This window comes from Balearica regulorum, chromosome 2, assembly GCF_011004875.1.
Source record: "Balearica regulorum gibbericeps isolate bBalReg1 chromosome 2, bBalReg1.pri, whole genome shotgun sequence".
In the NCBI taxonomy this organism is placed as follows: domain Eukaryota; kingdom Metazoa; phylum Chordata; class Aves; order Gruiformes; family Gruidae; genus Balearica; species Balearica regulorum.
The window spans coordinates 151,086,873-151,105,740 of record NC_046185.1 but is presented as its reverse complement, the minus strand read 5'-3'; positions in this window follow the sequence as shown (position 1 = coordinate 151,105,740).

Here is an 18,868-nt window from a genome sequence, read left to right as displayed (position 1 = left end):
GCAAGGAAAACTTTCCATCCCCTCCCCTGGTGCTATTCTCTTTCCTGCTTGCTATCAACCCTATGACCCGGGTGACATTCCTGCTGCTGTTATCTCTGTACCAGCTGATTTCATGTCTTTCACTGGTGTATCAAGATACTCCTCCATTTTATTACCTGGGCTGCCTGCATTTGCATACAATCCTCTTGATTTCCTGGGGCTTTTTGTTCATTCTTTCTGTCTGACATCATCACATTTTTTAGCGGAAACAGGCGCAGTTCTCTCATTTACTGTAATATTTCCTTAATAACTGTCCTTATCAGCATGACTACTTCCTTTCTCCTTGATGCGCATTCTCCTGCCCTCTGGACTTCTTGTATCTGCTACTCTATCTTACTTTTCTCTTCCTGTCTAGTAACACTAGGCACAGCTAGCAAAGTTTTTTCAACTGTTGAAACTTGGAGCTGAATGGGAAGTTGCTCTGGCAGTAGGTTGTAGGCTGCAAGAACAATTCCCTGCCTAGATCTAAGTTTCAAAAGTAAAAGGTGTTTTGGTTTTGGTTTTGGTTTTTTTTAACTTGAAGTATCGACTAGGATCAGCTGGGCCAGATCCAGCCCCCAAAGGCCAGTCTTTCAGCTACATAGATTTCATGCTGTGAATGTCTCCCTAAGGTCTCACATCCTCAAGTTGTCCTCATAGCACGAAGTCTCGAAACATCTGTTTGTTTTCATTGTGCAGCCAGGACTTTGCACTCCTTTTCTGTGGCCAGGAAACTCCACTGGACATTACCTAAAACTTCTTCACTTTAAGCATCTTCCATCGCCTGCTGTAGCTGTGCTGACCTATTCCAGTATGAAATGCTCACAGCCATTTGGTCAAACAAAGAAAAACCCACAGGCTTTCACTGCTCCCAGATGATCTTTGCAGTTTCAAATCTTTACTTGGTGTCATTGCTCTTGGCAAACACATTTGCTCTGCAGAGAAACTTGTCAACTTCCCTCCTAAGAAGTGTACAGGTAGATAAACTGAACTGAATCTCATCTCTCCATCCTGACCTCTTTGTTCTTCCATGGTTTCTGGATCCGGGCCATCTCCATTACACAGCAGCATTGTACACACTCAGGGCTGATTAAAAGCAACAACAAAAATCAGAGCCTTTCTCTTGGCCTCTATTCCAACACTTCTCACGATATCTGAATGGCTGAAGAAATCAGTGGCCGTAGCATGACCTGGTCCTCTCTATACATCCTTGGTCCATGGCAGGACAGCTGGGAAAGGCAGGTGAACTGCTGTGCCTTGTGTTAAGGGACTCCGGCATCGTTCTCAGCTCTGCTGCTGCCTTCTTGGGTGGCTAACACCAAATCTGTACAAAAAAGTGACTACAAAAAAGAGACAGTTACTACCTATATCAAAATATGGCAACTCACTGAAGAAAAATGTGAAGAAATATTACGTACTTAAGGAAACAGGATAGCTGGACTCTATCGCAGAAACAGAGCACAAGCTTGGGCAAGTAAGGTAAGGTCTCATGTTCAGAAAATCTGGTTTTTCTCAGCTCTTACTTTGGCAAAATTAAAATTTTGCAGTTATTTTGAGACCTTCAGACAGGAATTCTGACTGAACAGCACAACATTATTACTCAAACATTTTCTGCTAGGCAAAACTGGAACTGAGCTGTGGATGCTGATACCACGTGGGTATTTCAGGGGGAGGAGAAAGTATGTGGCTGGTTCACAGGGATAGGCAAGTGTCAAAATTTGGTTTTCCTTTAGCTAAGCACAAACCAAATTATCTCGTAATGCCCCTGTTTTGTTTCCAAAACCTCTTGACTTTGCTTGAGCCTAAAATACCCTGAGAACAGCTTTTCATGCCACTTCTGCTTTTGGTGGTAACTGGAAACCAGAAGCTCCAGCATACACGAAAACGGTGATGACAGGAGAAAGAGAATTACATTTACTTCTTTGAACTGCCAATGGAAAAAAAAAGCTAAAACTTCTCAGATTGGTCTGAGCTTTTGGTGGAGCCTGAAGGGAGAAGGCTGGTGCAACTGCAGTTATTTCTGCCAGGGCATGGGGTGAGGGCCAGGCTATCTGCCTCCAGCCTGGCTGGGGGCTGCTTATCCAGACACAGAGATTAAATACGAATTGCTGACATTGACTACGAATGTCCAAAACACAGCTTTGGAGCTTGTGGGAATTTCCTTTTCCCTTTTTGCCAGGTACAAATGTCCCAGGGAAATCCCACCACCAGGACCTTGCCTTGGTTGTGGAGAGGAGGGTGTTTGATCCCACCTCCCTTGTTTTGGCAGAAAACTGCTTGCTAGCTCAGCCTAAGGCCTCTCAGAGTAAGCAGGGTTTGTGAGAGGTTTCCACTGGTAGGAGAAGCAGGTCCTGACCTTCCCTCAGACAACCCTCTAGAACCATGGGGAGTGCCCAGCAGCATTCCTGGCCATGGCAGCAACCCAGCCCAGCGGGTGGGGGAATTTCTGGTGCGCCAGCCCCTGCCTTTTGAGGTAGCCCTCTGCCCTTGCAGCCACACCAGATGTGTCCCAAGGGTTTTGCCCTCCTTCTTGTCGATGGTCCCCCCCACCAATGGCTCCTATCCCTCACCCAGCCCTCATGCTGCCCAGCCCTGTCTCTTTCTGCTCCCCTCCCAGCTTGCTGCTGCCTTTCTGCTCATGTTACCAGTCTCAGTGGTGTGTCAGGAAGGATACAACGTGGTTTCATCCTCTTTCCATAATACCACCTTAGAAACACATAAATGTGTTTTAAATGCCTTCTGTGATGTTCCAGGATTTCCAACACTTAACCACGTCACAGTTAGATGCTTGGTGGGTGCTAACACACTTGAATTGCCAAGAGAAACGAGAAAAACCCATAAAATTCTCTCAAACAGTCTGACAGCATGTTTTCTGAAAGACATCTGGTTTATGAACAGTGACAGAGGGCGGGGGGGGCGGGGTATGTGGTTTGGGTTTCCACTTCTGGGGAAAACCAGAGCAACTACTGGGGCTGTCACCTGTGAGCACCAGCCTTACCCAAAGCTGGCTGTACCAAGCTGTTAATAGTGACACATGCCAGGTTGTCTGCCCCAGCACGGCAAATGTTCGACGATGCCTTTCCCCAGGGTGCTGCAGGGCAGTGTCCCCGCTCCTGAGCCTTGCAGTGGTTGAGCAGTGCTGCAGGGGGCATGAATCTTCTCTGCCCTCAGCTCCACAGACTCTTTTACCTGAAAATGATCCAGCTGTGACTGAAAGGGTGACTCGGAGGCTGGGGTGGGGGTGCATCCCTGGTGCAAATCCCTCCTCTGCTGCAGGCTCCCTGGACGCTGGTGGGTCGCTCCTGTTCCTGATGCCTCTGTGCCCATCTACACTTTCCTGCTCACAAAGCCATTGAGAAGATGAAAACTTGTAAGGCTATGCAGATAGACCCTCTGCCTTCTGGCTGAAAGTTTGTAGTTAGAAAAGACTGCCTTCTAGACAATGGCCTCTTCTTTCTATCTATCTCACAGGGTCCAATTTCATCCAGACTCTCACTGTGTGATGTGGGGCTGCAGGGTATATAAAAATGACGTGTCATTTAGATAGTGATACGAGCATGTGAAGCCCACGGCAAAGTGCTTTTGCTCTTGGTTTCACCCTGGCACTGGGACGACTCGATTTCACGCTGCAGAGAGGCCACCAGACCCTGCCTGTGCCCATATTCGCCCTTAACTCCCAGGAGGAGACAACGTGCTTATAGCAAGGTGTGTTGTTTCCTGAGTCATTGGGGAAATCTGGGGCATGGGGACATGTAAAGGCCATCAAAATATGTCCCTGCAAGCCCATGAAGACGATGTTGAAGATGATGTGCTATGTGGACTGGAGGAGCAGGGGACAAATTTCAATGTCCCAACAGGCCTTGCTGTCCCTGCTACAAGGCAGAAGGATGTCATCACTTTTGGGATACCATCTCTCCTCCCCTAGCAGAGCACAGCAAGCAGCAGCAGAGCAGAGGTCAAACAGAAACATGTGAGAAACTGACATTCTTGGCCTTGGAAACTTCAGTAATACTCCAAAGTAGGTTTGATAGTTAACCCTTTTGTGACTTTACAATTTTGCATCATGGGCCAGAAAACACCAACAATTTGCTCAACCCATTTTTTAAATTCAACTGGAACTGAAACTCTGTGCAAGTTGCCTGACAACAATGAATCACAGGGGTCATTTATACAGAAAAACAAGTTAATCACGTTTGCAGCATATAATAAGGAGATATGCCTCCCACAGGTTCCCCGGGGAGTAGCTTAACACCCAGAATGGCAAGCAAGTGACTTCCTTGCAGAAGACTTTTATTCTATATAAAGTTAAATTTATTTTTTTCTTGGCCTCTCCACTTTGACCTCTTCCCCCCCTTTTATTTGCACAGAATTAAATTAAACCAAAGCCTGAGTGCAGGATGGAGATATGCCAGGGCAGTGCTGTGGGGATGGCTGACTGGTAGGAAGGCAGCATGCTGCCGCCTGGGAGTGAGCCCAAATGCTTTTGTTCCTGAATGACGTGGCAAACACCCCTCTGGGCACATCAGTGTTATTATTCTGGTCGGTTGACCAAGCTCAGGTTGCTCAGCCGTGCTCAGGAACTGCAGCGGGTGCAATGGGACGTGATGATTTGCATTGCCCCGTTGGCAGACAGAGGCCTTCCAACTGCACAACCTGCCTCTATATCTCCAGTCCAGCATGCTGGATTCTTGCCTTGAAACAAGTGTAAGTATAGTATAATGTGTCTTATTACCTCTCCAGGAGGGAAAGGGGGTGATGGCTGGAGCTGAAGAGGTCCATCAGCAGCCCAAGTTTTAGTTTCTGCCCCATAGGGTTATGTATAGGCAGGGGAAGTTAGACTATCATTCTGGCACTGTACAGAACAGTACTAACACAATATTTAAGTTCTTTCCTGCTCTCTCTGACTGACGTTTTTGCAGATTGTGAACTGCAGGAGCAGTGTTACCAAAATCAGCCTCATTCCTCTGGAGTGGAGAGCAATTTTGGGGAGCTAAAGCCTGAACCACATCCCTTAGCCTCGTGCAAATCCTAAAAGGACTCCAGCTCGGTTTGAAAACTTCGATCGCCATCTAGTGATGCCCCTGCCACGTATGCGGGAGCTGCACGGCTGGGAGCAGCGCGTCTCATGCCCTGCAGCCCGGGAGGGGATCAGGGAGAAAGACAGACCGGCTGAAAGAAGAGCTATTGCAACTGTGTTCCCCTCGGTGGGCTGGCAGGTTGGTTTTGCATCGCACCAGCTCCCTGCTTTCCTCCGGGGGGGCCGGCTGTGCAAAATGTGGCTGAGCCTGCGCAGATGTCCGGGAGGGCACAGGGGTTACGTGCTAAAGGTGGGTTTGGTGTCTGCTGCGCAGACAGTGCCTGACACCTTGTCACTCTGTGCTCTGCTGGCAGCCACCAGCCGCCCATGGACTCGGCAGCCAGCGTTCACCTACCAAGGGACAGGATTTCAGCAATGCTCAGTTTAAATCCCCAAGCATAGCATGATCTCCCTTGGGTTTCACAGGTTAAATTAGGAATGTAAATGTCCTGGTAATTTGGTGTTACAAGCATTTTACAGGCAGTTCAGCTTTACTGCCACAAAATATAGGACAAACCTTTAAAGTCATCAGATGCAAGAATAAATTTGAGTCAGAGAAGAAGCATGAACCATAGAGCACATAAATGTCCTCTATGCAAAAATAAACTTACTGAGCTGTTCACTAGAAAATGGCAAGCACTTGTCAATTCACCAGTGTTGTAAACTTAATCCACTGTAGCTGAATTTTCTTCAACAGCAAACTGCAGGGTGCCGCCTCACCTGGTGCGGTTTGCATAGGTGGAGTCATGCGAGCGTGTCCCGGCTGCAAAGCTGGAACAAGGAGTCTGTCCCTGACAGACTATGTCTCTCTCTCACTCCTGCCTGGGACTAAATCTGACTTAAAAACAATCTCACAATAAAATTGAATACATTTGGGAGCGAGCAGGTGGGGATGGGGAACTGGAGCATTTTCTGCTGCACTGCTGCTGAGCCTCCAATCCCAACCCTGCAATCCCAGCGTCCTGTCAGACACCCTGACAACTGTGGCTTGCTTTCCTTCCATTTTAGAGCCCAATTCCACTTTCTTTTAATTCCATCCTTCTTCCATTCCAGTCTTTTCCTCCTTCTACTTCCCCATGGGGTACCCAAGTGCAGCTGTGGGCACTCACTTGTGCTGCTGGCCGAGCAGCACCGAGAGGTTCCCAGGCACACTGGGCACATCCACGCCACAGATTCACCACGCTGCTATGGAAATGCCATCAGCATTTTCTTCTCTGCGCCTCTGCTGATACGCAACATTTGTACTTCTCCCTTCTGTTCTTGGTCTCACTTTCATCCAAACGACTTTTCCCCCATAGGAACACCACCCAGAATTTCACCAGGCGTGACTCAGTCCTGGTTGGTTCCCTCTCTGGGTGGCACAGGAGGAAGCAGGTATTTGCTCTTGCAGGCTGAGATCAGACTGGCCGCAGCACGTTTGTGGCATCTGGGGTCCCTTGGGGCTGCACAGGCTTCACATCGGTGGCCTCTGTTACCTGGCTGCAGAGGTCTGAGCTGGCCTTTCTGCTGCACCTTGGAGTGCCCTGCTTTTGCCCGCTTTCCAGCTCTCCAGACCGCGTCCAGCCTGTTTGCCTGTGTCCCTGCCCTCTCCCCTGCCCACCTCATCTCAAGGCGGGGGGGGTTGTCCCATCTTCTCCAGCCTTACACCGTGTTCAGACTCGGGTGGTTTGTCCTTCGCAGTGGTGGCCTGGCTTTCTCCTCCGCAGTCCACAGCTCTTGTAATACACTTTGCTCTGAGCATCCTTCTCCTATTACCCAAGGATTTTGTGATTTTTACCAAGGTTATTTCCCTGACACCTGACTGCCTCACAGCTTCTGGTGCACAGAGACAGACCTAATCAGCATACACCCATAAAACTTCCCAAGGAAGACAGGTTTTACATTTGCTAGGTTTTTTTAATGACTTTTTAAAAGAAAAGTATGTGTTTTTCTAAGAGGGGACAAGGTTGGTAAAGCAATGCAATGAATGATGCACATTAAACTCTTGGAGGGGGAAAATATAAAACACAATCAGCATTTTGTTTGATGGCTGAGGATTGGAGGATGTTTACTGGCACTTTACCCCAGAGCTGGAGCTATTGCTCTTTCCTAATGGTATCAGCACTAGAAAGAACATTTATAGAATCACATTTTATAACCACATGGGAAGTAATGGGGTTTTTTTCTTGCCTTGGGAGAATTTACAAACATTGTGTTGAGGCTTTCTTGGACTTTCCAGTGAGGTCACTTGTGGTGGAAGGCAAGGGACAAAAACATAAAAGCTGGGATAAAAATAAATAAACTGAAGGAAGTAACTTTTGAAAGAAAGGAGAAATAATTTTTTTTAAAAAAAAAGTTTATTTACCATTACCAGAGCTGAACAGGTTCTATTTATTTATGTTTTAATCTTGGTCACAATTTTAAAACAAGGTCTTTTGGATTGTTCTTAGCTTGTGCATCACTTTTAAATAGTACTTTAGAGAATGAGTCCTTGGCCAAAAAATGCCCAATAGGTGCAGGGGATTTCCAGTGCATTTCAAGCCAGCAGTGCAGAAGGGTTCTAAGAAGGTAGTTTCACACACAAACCCCATAACCTATTTAACACTGAAATCTCTTTCTGAAATCTCTCAAAACACAAATGTTGACCATCACTGTTTTGCCCAAAGAGATTAAAAGCCTGGACATGGTGTATTCATTCTGAAATACACGGGGAAAAACCCTACAGACCTAAATTTATCCAGGATCCCTCCTCCAACAAATAACCTTAAGATATGAGAAAACTTCCTTCCTCTGCCAAGAGGCTGCTTCTGGAGAATTTGTGATCAGAAAAAGATAATTTTCCAAGTCCTTCCTGAGTACTGATTCAGTTCCTGTTGAAGGAGACCACTGGGCTGTCCCTGGTTCTTCCCTCCTGGAACTGAGAAATAATCTAATTATTCCTTCTGCTTGCAGCTTGCAGGCATCTCACAGGGTTGCAGTGCTTTCTTGTGCTGTGATATAACTGTTTTTTGGAGCACATGCCCTAGGAGAGAACGAAAAGGCCAAAAAACAGGATAGGAAGTCAGTCTGACTTCTCTCACTAATAGCTCCCCGCTCCGCACCCGTCCTGCAGCAGGGCCATGACGTGCAGCATGGGCCACCCACTCCATGCGTGGGGGCCGGGAGGGTGGGCAGCACCCGGGGACCCTTCCTGCAGGCCCCCCCCGCCAAAACTCTGCTGCAGCCAAGCGGTTCTTCACAGGCAGAGAATAGGAGGAAAAATGTTGCATCACTTGGGACTTCTGAGTTTTCAAAGACTTCTCCAGCATTTAGTAAGGAGAAGATTTTAAACAGAGCACTTGTTCTCAAACTCGAAACTCGTTATGAAAGAAAAGCAGTGTATGGTGGGTTTTGAGCAAACATGAAGACATACAAACTCCTGTAAATGGAATTTGCTGAATGAATTGGTGTTCTGTAATGAAAGCATGCTAGTAAGGATAAATTAAGCCAATACCTGTGCTTACGGCTCAGATGAAAAGATAATATGCCCAGAAGGAATCAGAACTTATCCCATCCAGTCATCATTATCACTATCCAGCCATATAAACATCAGCTTGCTTGCACAGCCAGATAGTCTGCAAAACACTGTTAACCTGTCGACATATTAAAGAGGAACTATGGATTTCCCAGAAGCTCACATCACTTCCCTGACAATGGTGCAAGGACTTAAATATATATGCAACATATCCTGCTATCGCCCGCCTTCATCTGCAGACAGGATCGTAAAGGCTGAGCAGAGCTGTTTTCTGCAACCGGCTCTGCTTTTGTTGGCAAAGGGTTCCTGTTCCAGGTGAAGAGAAATCATGCAGTATGGAGAAGATTAGCTGCCTTCTCTCAAAAAAATTTATTAGTTTATAAAAAATGGCCAGGAAGTTCCTCCCTGTCTGGCTATAATAGAGCTTCCTTCAGCCTGCAAATTAAAAACTGCTCTTTGGCTGCTCTGCTCTGTATACACTACAGTCCTTATTAAATAACATTTGACTGAAAAGAATCTGGAAAATCAAATAGAGTTTACAGCTAGTTGATAGAGATAGAGGAAAATACATAAAGATAAGTGCTTTCATGTTTCAATAGCAACAAGAAGACCTATAAAAATAATCATCAGTATATAATGTCATTTCCTTGAAGTATAAACCGCTGGTCCTGTCTTCTGCAAGCCTGGAACTTGTATCTCAGTAGAAGTTGTACACAAACCACTCACCACTGGCACCTTAGCAAAAGCTTTGCTCGCAGTGGTTTCCGTTGAAAAGAGTCCTCAGTCATTTGCAGTTTTCTGAATCGTTTCACTATTAATATTTTTTGTAACTATGTTGGTTTAAGGACCTCTAAGTCTGTCATTAGCAGCTGATTCTAGAAGTGGCTCTTAAATCTACGTAAGTTTTTACAAACTTTACCTTGCTGAATCTTTCAGACTGATAAGTCCTGGGGTTTGGGGGGAAGTGGTCAGGTTTTTTTCATAATTTGACCAGAAATGGTTTACTTCTATTTAGGACCAAGTGAAAATCATACGTTTCCCACTAATATTTTTGTTTGTGATTGAGGTGGGGATGAGCTGGCACTGGGAGAATGGAAGGCTCTCCGGTGGTTTTCATACTGGCTCTTGTGGGAACAGCGTATTGACATTTTCTGCATAGGTGAGCTCATCATCTGGGCAATTTGGGTTTGGGAATTGGTTTTGCAAAGGTGCTTGTGCGTCATTTCTATATACATGCATTTACAAAACTAAACACTGCTAATGCTTCATTAAAAAAACCCTTACAAATCTCTAACTCAAATTCATTTCTTTTGCAGATATAATAAAACTTAGTGTCTGCTGATCTAATATATACCAGCAAAAAACCTCTCTGTCTTGAATGACTATAGAGTGAAACTCCTCAGACAGGGAAATCAGTTATTATAATTAAAGGCATTTAAACCCTCCACTAAAACACTTTATACAACTTTCCTTCCTCTTAAGTAACACTACTTCTCTATTTATGTTGTGGCAACACTAAAGCTTGCAAATTACCCAAAATCTGCAATAGCTTGGTTTTTTACATTCTCCAATTCTTTGAGTCAGCAAATATTTATGGAAATTTTGCTTTTCTTTAAAAATAGTCTAGTCCCAACAGATGCAAGACACGTCCGCTGCTGCGAAATCTGTGTGCCTTAAGTCATCAGAGGTCAGAAAATAACACCATCGTCCCCACACTTGTATTAGGAAACTTTGTGGCCTCTAAGCTATTTTCAGGTGGCGGAGGGAGGCAGCCTGACTCCTGGTTTTGCAGCACCTCAGCACTGGCCAGGCTGGTTTCTCCCTGTTTCCGCCTCCATTTTGTGAATGCCACCGCGTTTTCCCTGTATTAGGGGTTGTCCGCCCTCTTTACATTCTCCTCGGGGGATTTCTGAACATCGCTCCACTCTCACCTGGGCACCATCTCCCTCCCCTTCCCCGTCACTTTTCCAAGCGATGGTTTTGGAGGGCAAGGAGACCCTTTCCCCTCTGACTCCCAGATTTGGCCGCGGGGGGGGGGTCTTCTCTCCCCGGGCTGAGTTTGGGAGCGGGGCCAGCACGTGGCCCTCAGCGATGGTGCCGTGCCGCGGCCGTCAGAGCCCGTCATGTCATGGGAGGTGCAGAGTTAAAGAAGAACCGGGTTTTATAGAGAAATTGGAGGTTTTTTGTTCCCTGATGCTGGGCATGTTTTACATCTTCTGGAGCGACCAGAGCGTTGAGCCACGGCGATGGCTAACCAGCTGCGGAGGCAGCCGCCCGCTCTGCCCCAGCACACCAAGGGGGGCTGCAATCCCTGCAGCACACCCCCCACACCCCCCCACCCCACCCCCGAGCCCCCTCCCTGCCCGGCGCAGCCCCGCGCTGCCCGCAGCGGCTGTCGGCAGGTGGCAGCGCATCCTCTGCCTGCGGGAAGGGCTCCGCCGGCACCTCCCCGCCTTGGCCCCGGCAAAGGAGCCGTCCCGCTCGGGAGGGAGGGGGCAGGGGGAGATGCTATCGTGCGATAACGAGCTGCGGTGCCGAGGAGGATGGTTTGGCTCCGGCTGGTTTTCTTCCACGGTCTGGGCAGGGAGGGGAGGCACCGAAAATACACGGCTGGCCAAACGGAGGAGTATGTAATGTACTGCCTGAAACGCGCCAAGAGAGATAAGTGGCATATCTGACAGCATTTATGGGGAAAGAGCCCCACACAGACCCACCCTCATTTTTATTAGCTGCATTTGCATGGCAGGAGACAGGCAGCGTTGGCTAAAGAACACACCAGGAGATAGGGATCATCTGGAGCCCGAGGTTTTCCGTTGATTTGATATGTGACCTTGGGTGAGTTATTTAAACTTCATATGCTGGCTCCTTGCTGAGTTACTCTGGGCACACTGGACTTTTCCGTGGTAGCCTCACACCCACGTGGGCCTGAAGGCAACGGGATATGGCGAGCTGGGGTTCCTCAAGGCTGTCTGCCACAGGACCTCACTGCGGTGGCCCCCGTAAAGTCTGCTTGACCGGTTCTGCGTCACTTTAGGGCAGGTTTCTTAATTTCTTTCTTCTCTCCTCTTTCTCTCCAAGAAAGTGGCCATGCGACAGCTTCAGAGTATTTTTGTGCCAAATAATTGGTGCTTTATGGGAAGTACAAAAAGTCCTGTAATAGGCAGCTATGGAATAATTTGACTGACTCATAATAAGAGTTTATCGTTAAAAAACAAAGGTGGAATTTTAAATTTTTTTCTTTTGCCATTTTAACAATATATGTCTTCATATGGATCTAGTTTACCCATATCTAAGCCCTCTTGGAAACCTGATATATGCTTGGCTTCAATGAAGTCATGAGGCAGTAAGTGCCAGAGATAATGTGATATAAAAACTCCTTTCTTTTGTTCATTTTAACATTATCCTTAGACATACAACTTTTCCATTTCATTGAGTTACACAGTTCCAGTGTTTCCCATTGCTCTTTTTTTACCTCTGTCACCATTTTCATTTCCTGAAATTTCATTTCATTTCATTTTCAGCTCCCACTATCTCTGCATCACCTCTTGCGAAAGATTGACCAGTGCTGAACAAATTATTCTTGTCAGGGTAGACTTAGGACTTATCCAATGCTTTCAAACACTTTTTCATCGACTTTAAGTAGCTATGACTATTTGTAGTATACAAGATTTCAACCTGTGAGTATCACAGAATTTCCATCAGTCTTAGGGCAAAATCCCTTGAAGTCAAAGGACACCCTGCCACTAACACGGGGAAGTTTGTGTCGTGCTTTATGGGTGCAATTCAGCTCACAGCTGAATGTAGGTGTCTTAGTTTGTGAGGCGAAGCCCCGCCATGCCCATGCTGCGGAGTAAGAGGCAGATTGAAGGACCATAAGCACCATAAGCATGTCATGATACTGCAATCACTATCGTGCTGTGAAGTGAGTATAGCCAGAGCTGTAGCAAGGGCAGGTTGACAGGCATCAAGTGAAGCAAATACGTGACTTCATCCCTCTTTGACACATACAGTGGAAGTTCAAGCCCTGCTGTCGTCGTGCTCTGTGAAGGGTGTCGACACCTGCCTTTAAAGTGCTGGCACGACTCAACAGACACGCGGTGACCACTGCAGATGGTGGCTTGAAGGCTCAGCTCTGCATAGCATGGAGGGGCAGCATCAATCAGCACCGGAAAATTGGCACGGAAGATTTTTCTGACCTGGGGGGATCCAGCTCAGCAGTGTACTTGGTCTGGACAACTGCAGGTGTCTAGACTTTGCGGTCTGCCTTTAGGAGTTCTGATGGATATAAGAATAATCTGGCGTGTTTTTAAGGGGAGAAAATGACCAAGGCAAAGCTGTTCCTTTGACTGAAGGATATGAGAGGAGACACTTTTATAACCATCAGAGTAATCCTAAACAAATCCTGAAACTTTAATGGGAGTCATTTTAGCATATTTCCTGTAATTTGTAATATTTATTTTGATATACGTTCAGAAAGTTTATGTAATATTTTTCATGCATGAGCTATTTTTGGCAAAATATAGAGATCTTCACATGCATATAAATTTGCTATTATGATTGGCCAAGCTTTAATAAATGATTTGTAATAGCAAATATTGGCCATGTGTTTGGAACAGGGATGTGCCAGGACCACATTATCCAGTGCTCCAGCATGGAAATATCTGCTTATTGCAGATGACCTGACCTCAGCTGGCCTTTGTGTGACCGCTGTAGAAATCAGTCTGACCTGTGGCCCTGCTTTCTACCCAGAAAGCTTTTGCAGACTGTACAAAACCGTAGTTTTAGGGGCCAGATTCCTCACTTATGCCTTGTCTTATATCCCGTGTCTGTCATTTTCCTGTGGCTATGTGAGAGTGCTGCATTCTACATTTGAATATTCTTTGCATAATGTGAAAACCACTGGCAAAGAGGACCAGAAATTGATCTCACTGTCGATCATGTAACATCAGGGAAACTCTCTTTCATCAGGCAGAGTAATTCTGAATTACGGTCTGAATCTGAGTCCAGCTTGTTATGTCCACTAGCAAGACTGATTCATTTCTGCAATTAATTGAAAATTGTGCAGAAAAATAAAAGAAAGCTGGAATTAGGTAAGAAACATTTAGAAATGGGAGTTCCTGTGGTACCTCCTTGTCTACCCATGAGAAAGCAGCACCCTCTCTTAACTGAATGTGAGAATTGCTTTGTATTAAGTACATGTGTTCCCCAAGATCAAACTTTCAAAATGAAAAGGAAACGGAAATGGTTTTCTTAAATTATGAGAGAAAGCATTGCAGTGCATGACAAGGTGTCCTTGGCCATCGCTGCTGAGCCCGGCGAGCGTGCTGCTGTGTCAGCCGGTGCCCGCGCAGCCCCGGCCCACGGGCAGGGGGTTGGCGTGTGGCGCAGCAGAGGAGCCTGAAGCCTGCACCCATGCCACGCACTGTGCCAGCCAGCCCAGCACCGGCTGCTCATGAGGATGCTCAGTTTGCAAAAAACAGGAGGTACCAAGCTACACCTGAACTAACCCTTCTCTTTTAGGGCACATCTATGCACCACTATTGTGTACAAATGTAGACCAAATTGAGCTCGAATTAGAGTAGAAAACGTATGGACTCCCAATTGATTTTAAACCACAGTCTTAGCACATTGCAGAGCCGTGCATGACCCAAGCATTACGTCAGCAGGCAGTGGCCGACTCGGGACCCAGGGGCTGGTTGGCAGAGCCACGCTCCGGGCAGTTACACTATTTTCTAGCACCATCTAGTGGGTAGACAGCCCTTCCTGCATATGTCACCTTAGGAGAACGTTTTCCCCTTACTGCAGGTTTAAACAAACAGTTATAAAAGCTTGCACTTGACCTCTACTCTTTTTTCCCTTCATTCCTTACCAGCATTGTTTCATGAAACAATGCACTGATAAACCAACAAGCAATCCGTTCCGTCCCCGCCGGCACGGGGCTGCTGAAGAGCACCAGAAGGTCTCAGTTTGTCATCAGCCCTTCACGGGAACTTGACTGGACAGGCTCTGAAAGAAACTGAACATTTTGTAAGAAAGAAATGCATTTGACAAAGCTGCTACTGATCTAATTTTGCTGCCTGAAATACACAGGACAAGCCAGTTGTAAGCAGATATGAGGGAAAAGAAAAAAAAAAGGAAACATTAATTTTCTATTATTTATAGTGTGGCTGTCACACAGAGAAAATGTGCCAGGATTTTCTTGGCGTTTGTTTCTCCCTTGTTTTAAAACATGCAAATAGTAAACAGAGAACTGATAAGGCTCAGCCACAGCTGACGGAAATATATGAAAAGAGGCAGTGAACAGCAAGACTGCCTAAAGCCCCTGAGCACTCCTGTAACTGAAACTGGGTTTGTAGGTCGTGGTCAATTCAAACAACCTTCAAGCTAAGCTTTAACGTAATTTTTGCTGTCAGTATATGTAGGAGGACCAGGTCAACAGGAACCTTTCGGCAAAAGCTCAGTCCTGATCCTGCTCTGCCTACTCCAAACATGAATGAAGAACAAACCTGTTCGTTTCTATCCAAAGGAGAGACGAAAATTTAGGTGCTGTCTGAACACATTTATGTCCTTGCTTGCTTAGTGGGAGTCCTTGGGGATTCTAACCAAAGATACTCCAAACCCAAGTGTATGCTGCTGAAGCTTTACTCACCTTAGTAGACTTGTACCTTATTCACTAGGACTTGGATCAGAATTTGGCCTCTGGATTTCAAAGAGGTTTGGGAGAAGCCTGTCTTTTGTGTTTGTGCAGAGTTTTTTTCTGTGAAACCCTTGCATTTTTTGTCATAGCTGTGATTATCATTACAAAGCAACTAAACGCCTTTTTCATGTATATTCTTCCAGACCTCCTGATATGCAACTTTTATGTTGACTTCTGGGGAATTGTTTCCAATTCTTGCCAACTAAGAGGACAACTCCCTCACTGTATGTAAACATATATTGTAAATCACTTGTGCAAGAACCAGTTGCAGAACTATAGACAACACAGTCAGAAAAGAGCATTTGGCTGGATTTGGCATCGCGCTCATCTACCAGCACTACACAAATGCTCCTCCAAATGTAAAGACACCTGTAGGTAACATGCAGTCAGCTGCATGCTTCCCCACCTGAGTCCCAGGGGAGGTTGTTGTTAGCGATGTTTCCAGCAGGACACAAATGGTGGGACGCCCTGTGCAAGTGACTCCTGCTCTGGGGAAGCCCTCTGGGAGCTACTGCCAGCACAGCAAGGGCTTTCCCTGGCCAGGCTGTTGGCTTCTTCGGGTCTGCCCAAACCTCTGCTTGGACATCCCAGAGGCTCATTTTTTGGTACCTTACTTCAGGTTTTCCCAAGCACAGAAGATCCAGTCTCCAGGGTTTGGCTGCGTGGTTTTTTTTTTTGAGAGCAGAACGGCACCCAGTTTGCACGGTGCTGATGTAAACATCAACCTCAAATAATTAGCGCATGTGGCCAGTTAATCATCTTGCTGGCTCCAGGTGGAAATGTGCCAAGACATTTCTGTAGTAATGAGGCCATTACATTTGCACTTTATTTGCATTGGATATTTAAATATTTCTGTATCCCAGTCACAGTTTCCCTCACCAGTTCTTACAAGTGTTATACATGTTTTGGAAGGAGCTCAGCAGAAAATATTTTTAGTTAATATATAAATTCACAGCAGTTTTAGAGCAATTGAATCAATTTGAGTCAAGTTTGATAAATCATTTTGACAAAAAGTGGGGAGAAGGCCTGGAAAGAATCCTGACATTTTGTTTAAAAATTATATTTTCGTTTTGAAATCAGGCTATATTTAAAAATGAAAAAATCAAATCAGCCCCAAATACTTCTTTCCAATTGGCAGTTGAAAAAAAATATCTATTTTTCACCCAGTTCTATGGTAGAGTTTGACAGGGCTTGGTGACCTAGTAAGTATGTCTTAATAGGAAAAGAAATACTTTTGGATTATTTGTGGTTGACCTTATAATGGCTTCCCACTCAGGACTGTCACAAAGGGTTTTGCAAGCGTAATTGTATCATGTCTTGCAATATGTGTGGTATCTCTGAAGAAATTGTTATGCAGGTGACTGTCCTTTCCAGATTACTTTTGAGGGCTGATAAATCACTGCAGCAAGAGGAGAACGTCTGTAAGTCAAGAGGCAGGATTCCTTGTAGGTAACATCTCTGACAGTGTTTTGGCCAGAAAATTTCAGTGGTGGTGCTCATAAAACGAATCTCTGCCTCAGCTCTCACCTCGGGCTCAATATCATCCCGATATCATCAGTATCATAAGGAACACAGTGAAGAAGTTTGTCAGGTCTTGGCCTTTTTTCGCATCCAGGTGCCTTGCTGATGCATAGCTGTCAAGTTTTCAACGTGAGTACTGTTCATACTCGGAACATGCTTGTAGCACATGGGACAAGAAGGTAAAACGTAGCTGTCATAGAAGTGTCACACTGTGGCACCGATGGACAGTCATTTCCTGCACTCCCATTAGCATTGCTCATCACCATCTGATAGATGATACGCTGCTGTCGGTGTTCTGGCTTGTTTATGCTTGCACAAGAGTGTGAGGTATATAAATACCTCCCCCCCCCCCCAACATACATATATATATTTAGTGTATGATAAATATTTAATTGTGACTAAGCGCTCTGGTCAGTTTAATCCATCCTCTGGTCATGTTCAGACTTCTGTTTGCTTGTTCATTATTCATAAGCATTTGCTGAATAACAGACAAACCGTTTACAGACTATGAGTTTTCTGGGAATCATTCACTTTAGCTATTCACTATTCATCTTTTGTGGTAGAAGACTGGCTACTTAAACCACACAGTGGTTTTCCCCTAATTCCTAACTGGGTATTTATAAACAGTAAAATAAAGACGGACGAATTGTGAATGCTTTTCTTTGATTGTGAAGATCCTTGTTTGCCTGCCTATGTGGGCATACATCCCAAGAGCAGCCTTGTCCGGAACCGTGTGCATCCGTACAAACACACAGAAATTTGGGCTTTGGGGAAAAGTTTATGAACATAAAGGAGCACAGCGTGCGGGAGCCATGTTTCAGGGCACAGAACTGACCATGTATGTGTTTTGGATGAGATCTAGCAGTTCTCTTGTTTGCTTTACAGCACAAAATAACGCTGTTTGTTCTAATTTTCAAGGCTTTGGTCTACCTGCTACCTTTTCGTGCATGTAAATTCCTCTTAGTCACAGGGCTGTCTGTGACTCCTTCCTAGCACCTGCATCCCTGGGTAGGGCTGTGATGCCAACATTAAAAGTCATGAAAAAAGGAGAGACAGATTTTCATCGTCGAGGTTCATCTGGAAAAGAAATCGTCTTTCTTCCCACTGAGCTGAAAGAGGGAGGACGCTGTCCTCCGGCACGCTTGTGTTTTGTCAGGTCAGGATCCGTGTTTGGCTGGCTGCTGCGCTTCTACCAGGGGCTGAGAAGCAAGGAGAGAAAGGAACCGGGGTGGGCAATCTTGCCACTCAATGCGATCTGGAGCTCCGGCACTGTCATCTAGAGACGATCCTACAAAGAATGGTGTATGTGTAATTGCTGTTCATGGAGCAGAAACTGCCTAGAATAACATTGCTTTTGCAACGCCTCTGTGATCTGATTCTGGGGACTATTTAGGTTCCAATGCTCAGATGGTTTAGGGTGGACTCCATCTCTCCTATTGCTGGATTCCCTCTGTGTGTAGGAGAGTGTCTCAGAAGGGTGAAGGATCACCTCTGACGGTGCCGATTGCCCTCTGTGGACCACAGGGATCAAGGCTCAAATGCATACATTGACATTTGCCTACAACAACCTGTTGTTGTTGCTCTTGCAACACACAGAAGTCCTTAATGATCTGTCGGTGTCTCTTGGAGGAGATAACTATTCACTTTGCTTGTTCACAGAAGAGTGTGGGCACCTTTGAGAGGTTTTTACCAGGTTGGCTGTGAGAAGCCTATCTAGTTTCACGTGATAATGAGGTGTTTTCACAATCAGCTGGGAATGATTCATGGAGCTACGGAGAGATTAAGTGAATGAGTGCAATGAGCTGAGATGATTTAGCTTTTTTATTTTCCAAGTAGAGATTCTTCTGGGGACCATTTATGTACTATCACCACTAGTACTGTGCTGCCCAGTCAGACCATGCTGGAAGCCACTGGAGTGTGTGAAAACTCTGGGTATCTGGAGAATTTTAAAGTAAAAATATCCTGAAGTATCTATGGATTTTAGGGTGACACAGCAAGTGGCTAGGGATTTTGTGGATTGCATTTATGGATGTGCTCAAAATCTGCTAGTTCTGGTGGCCTT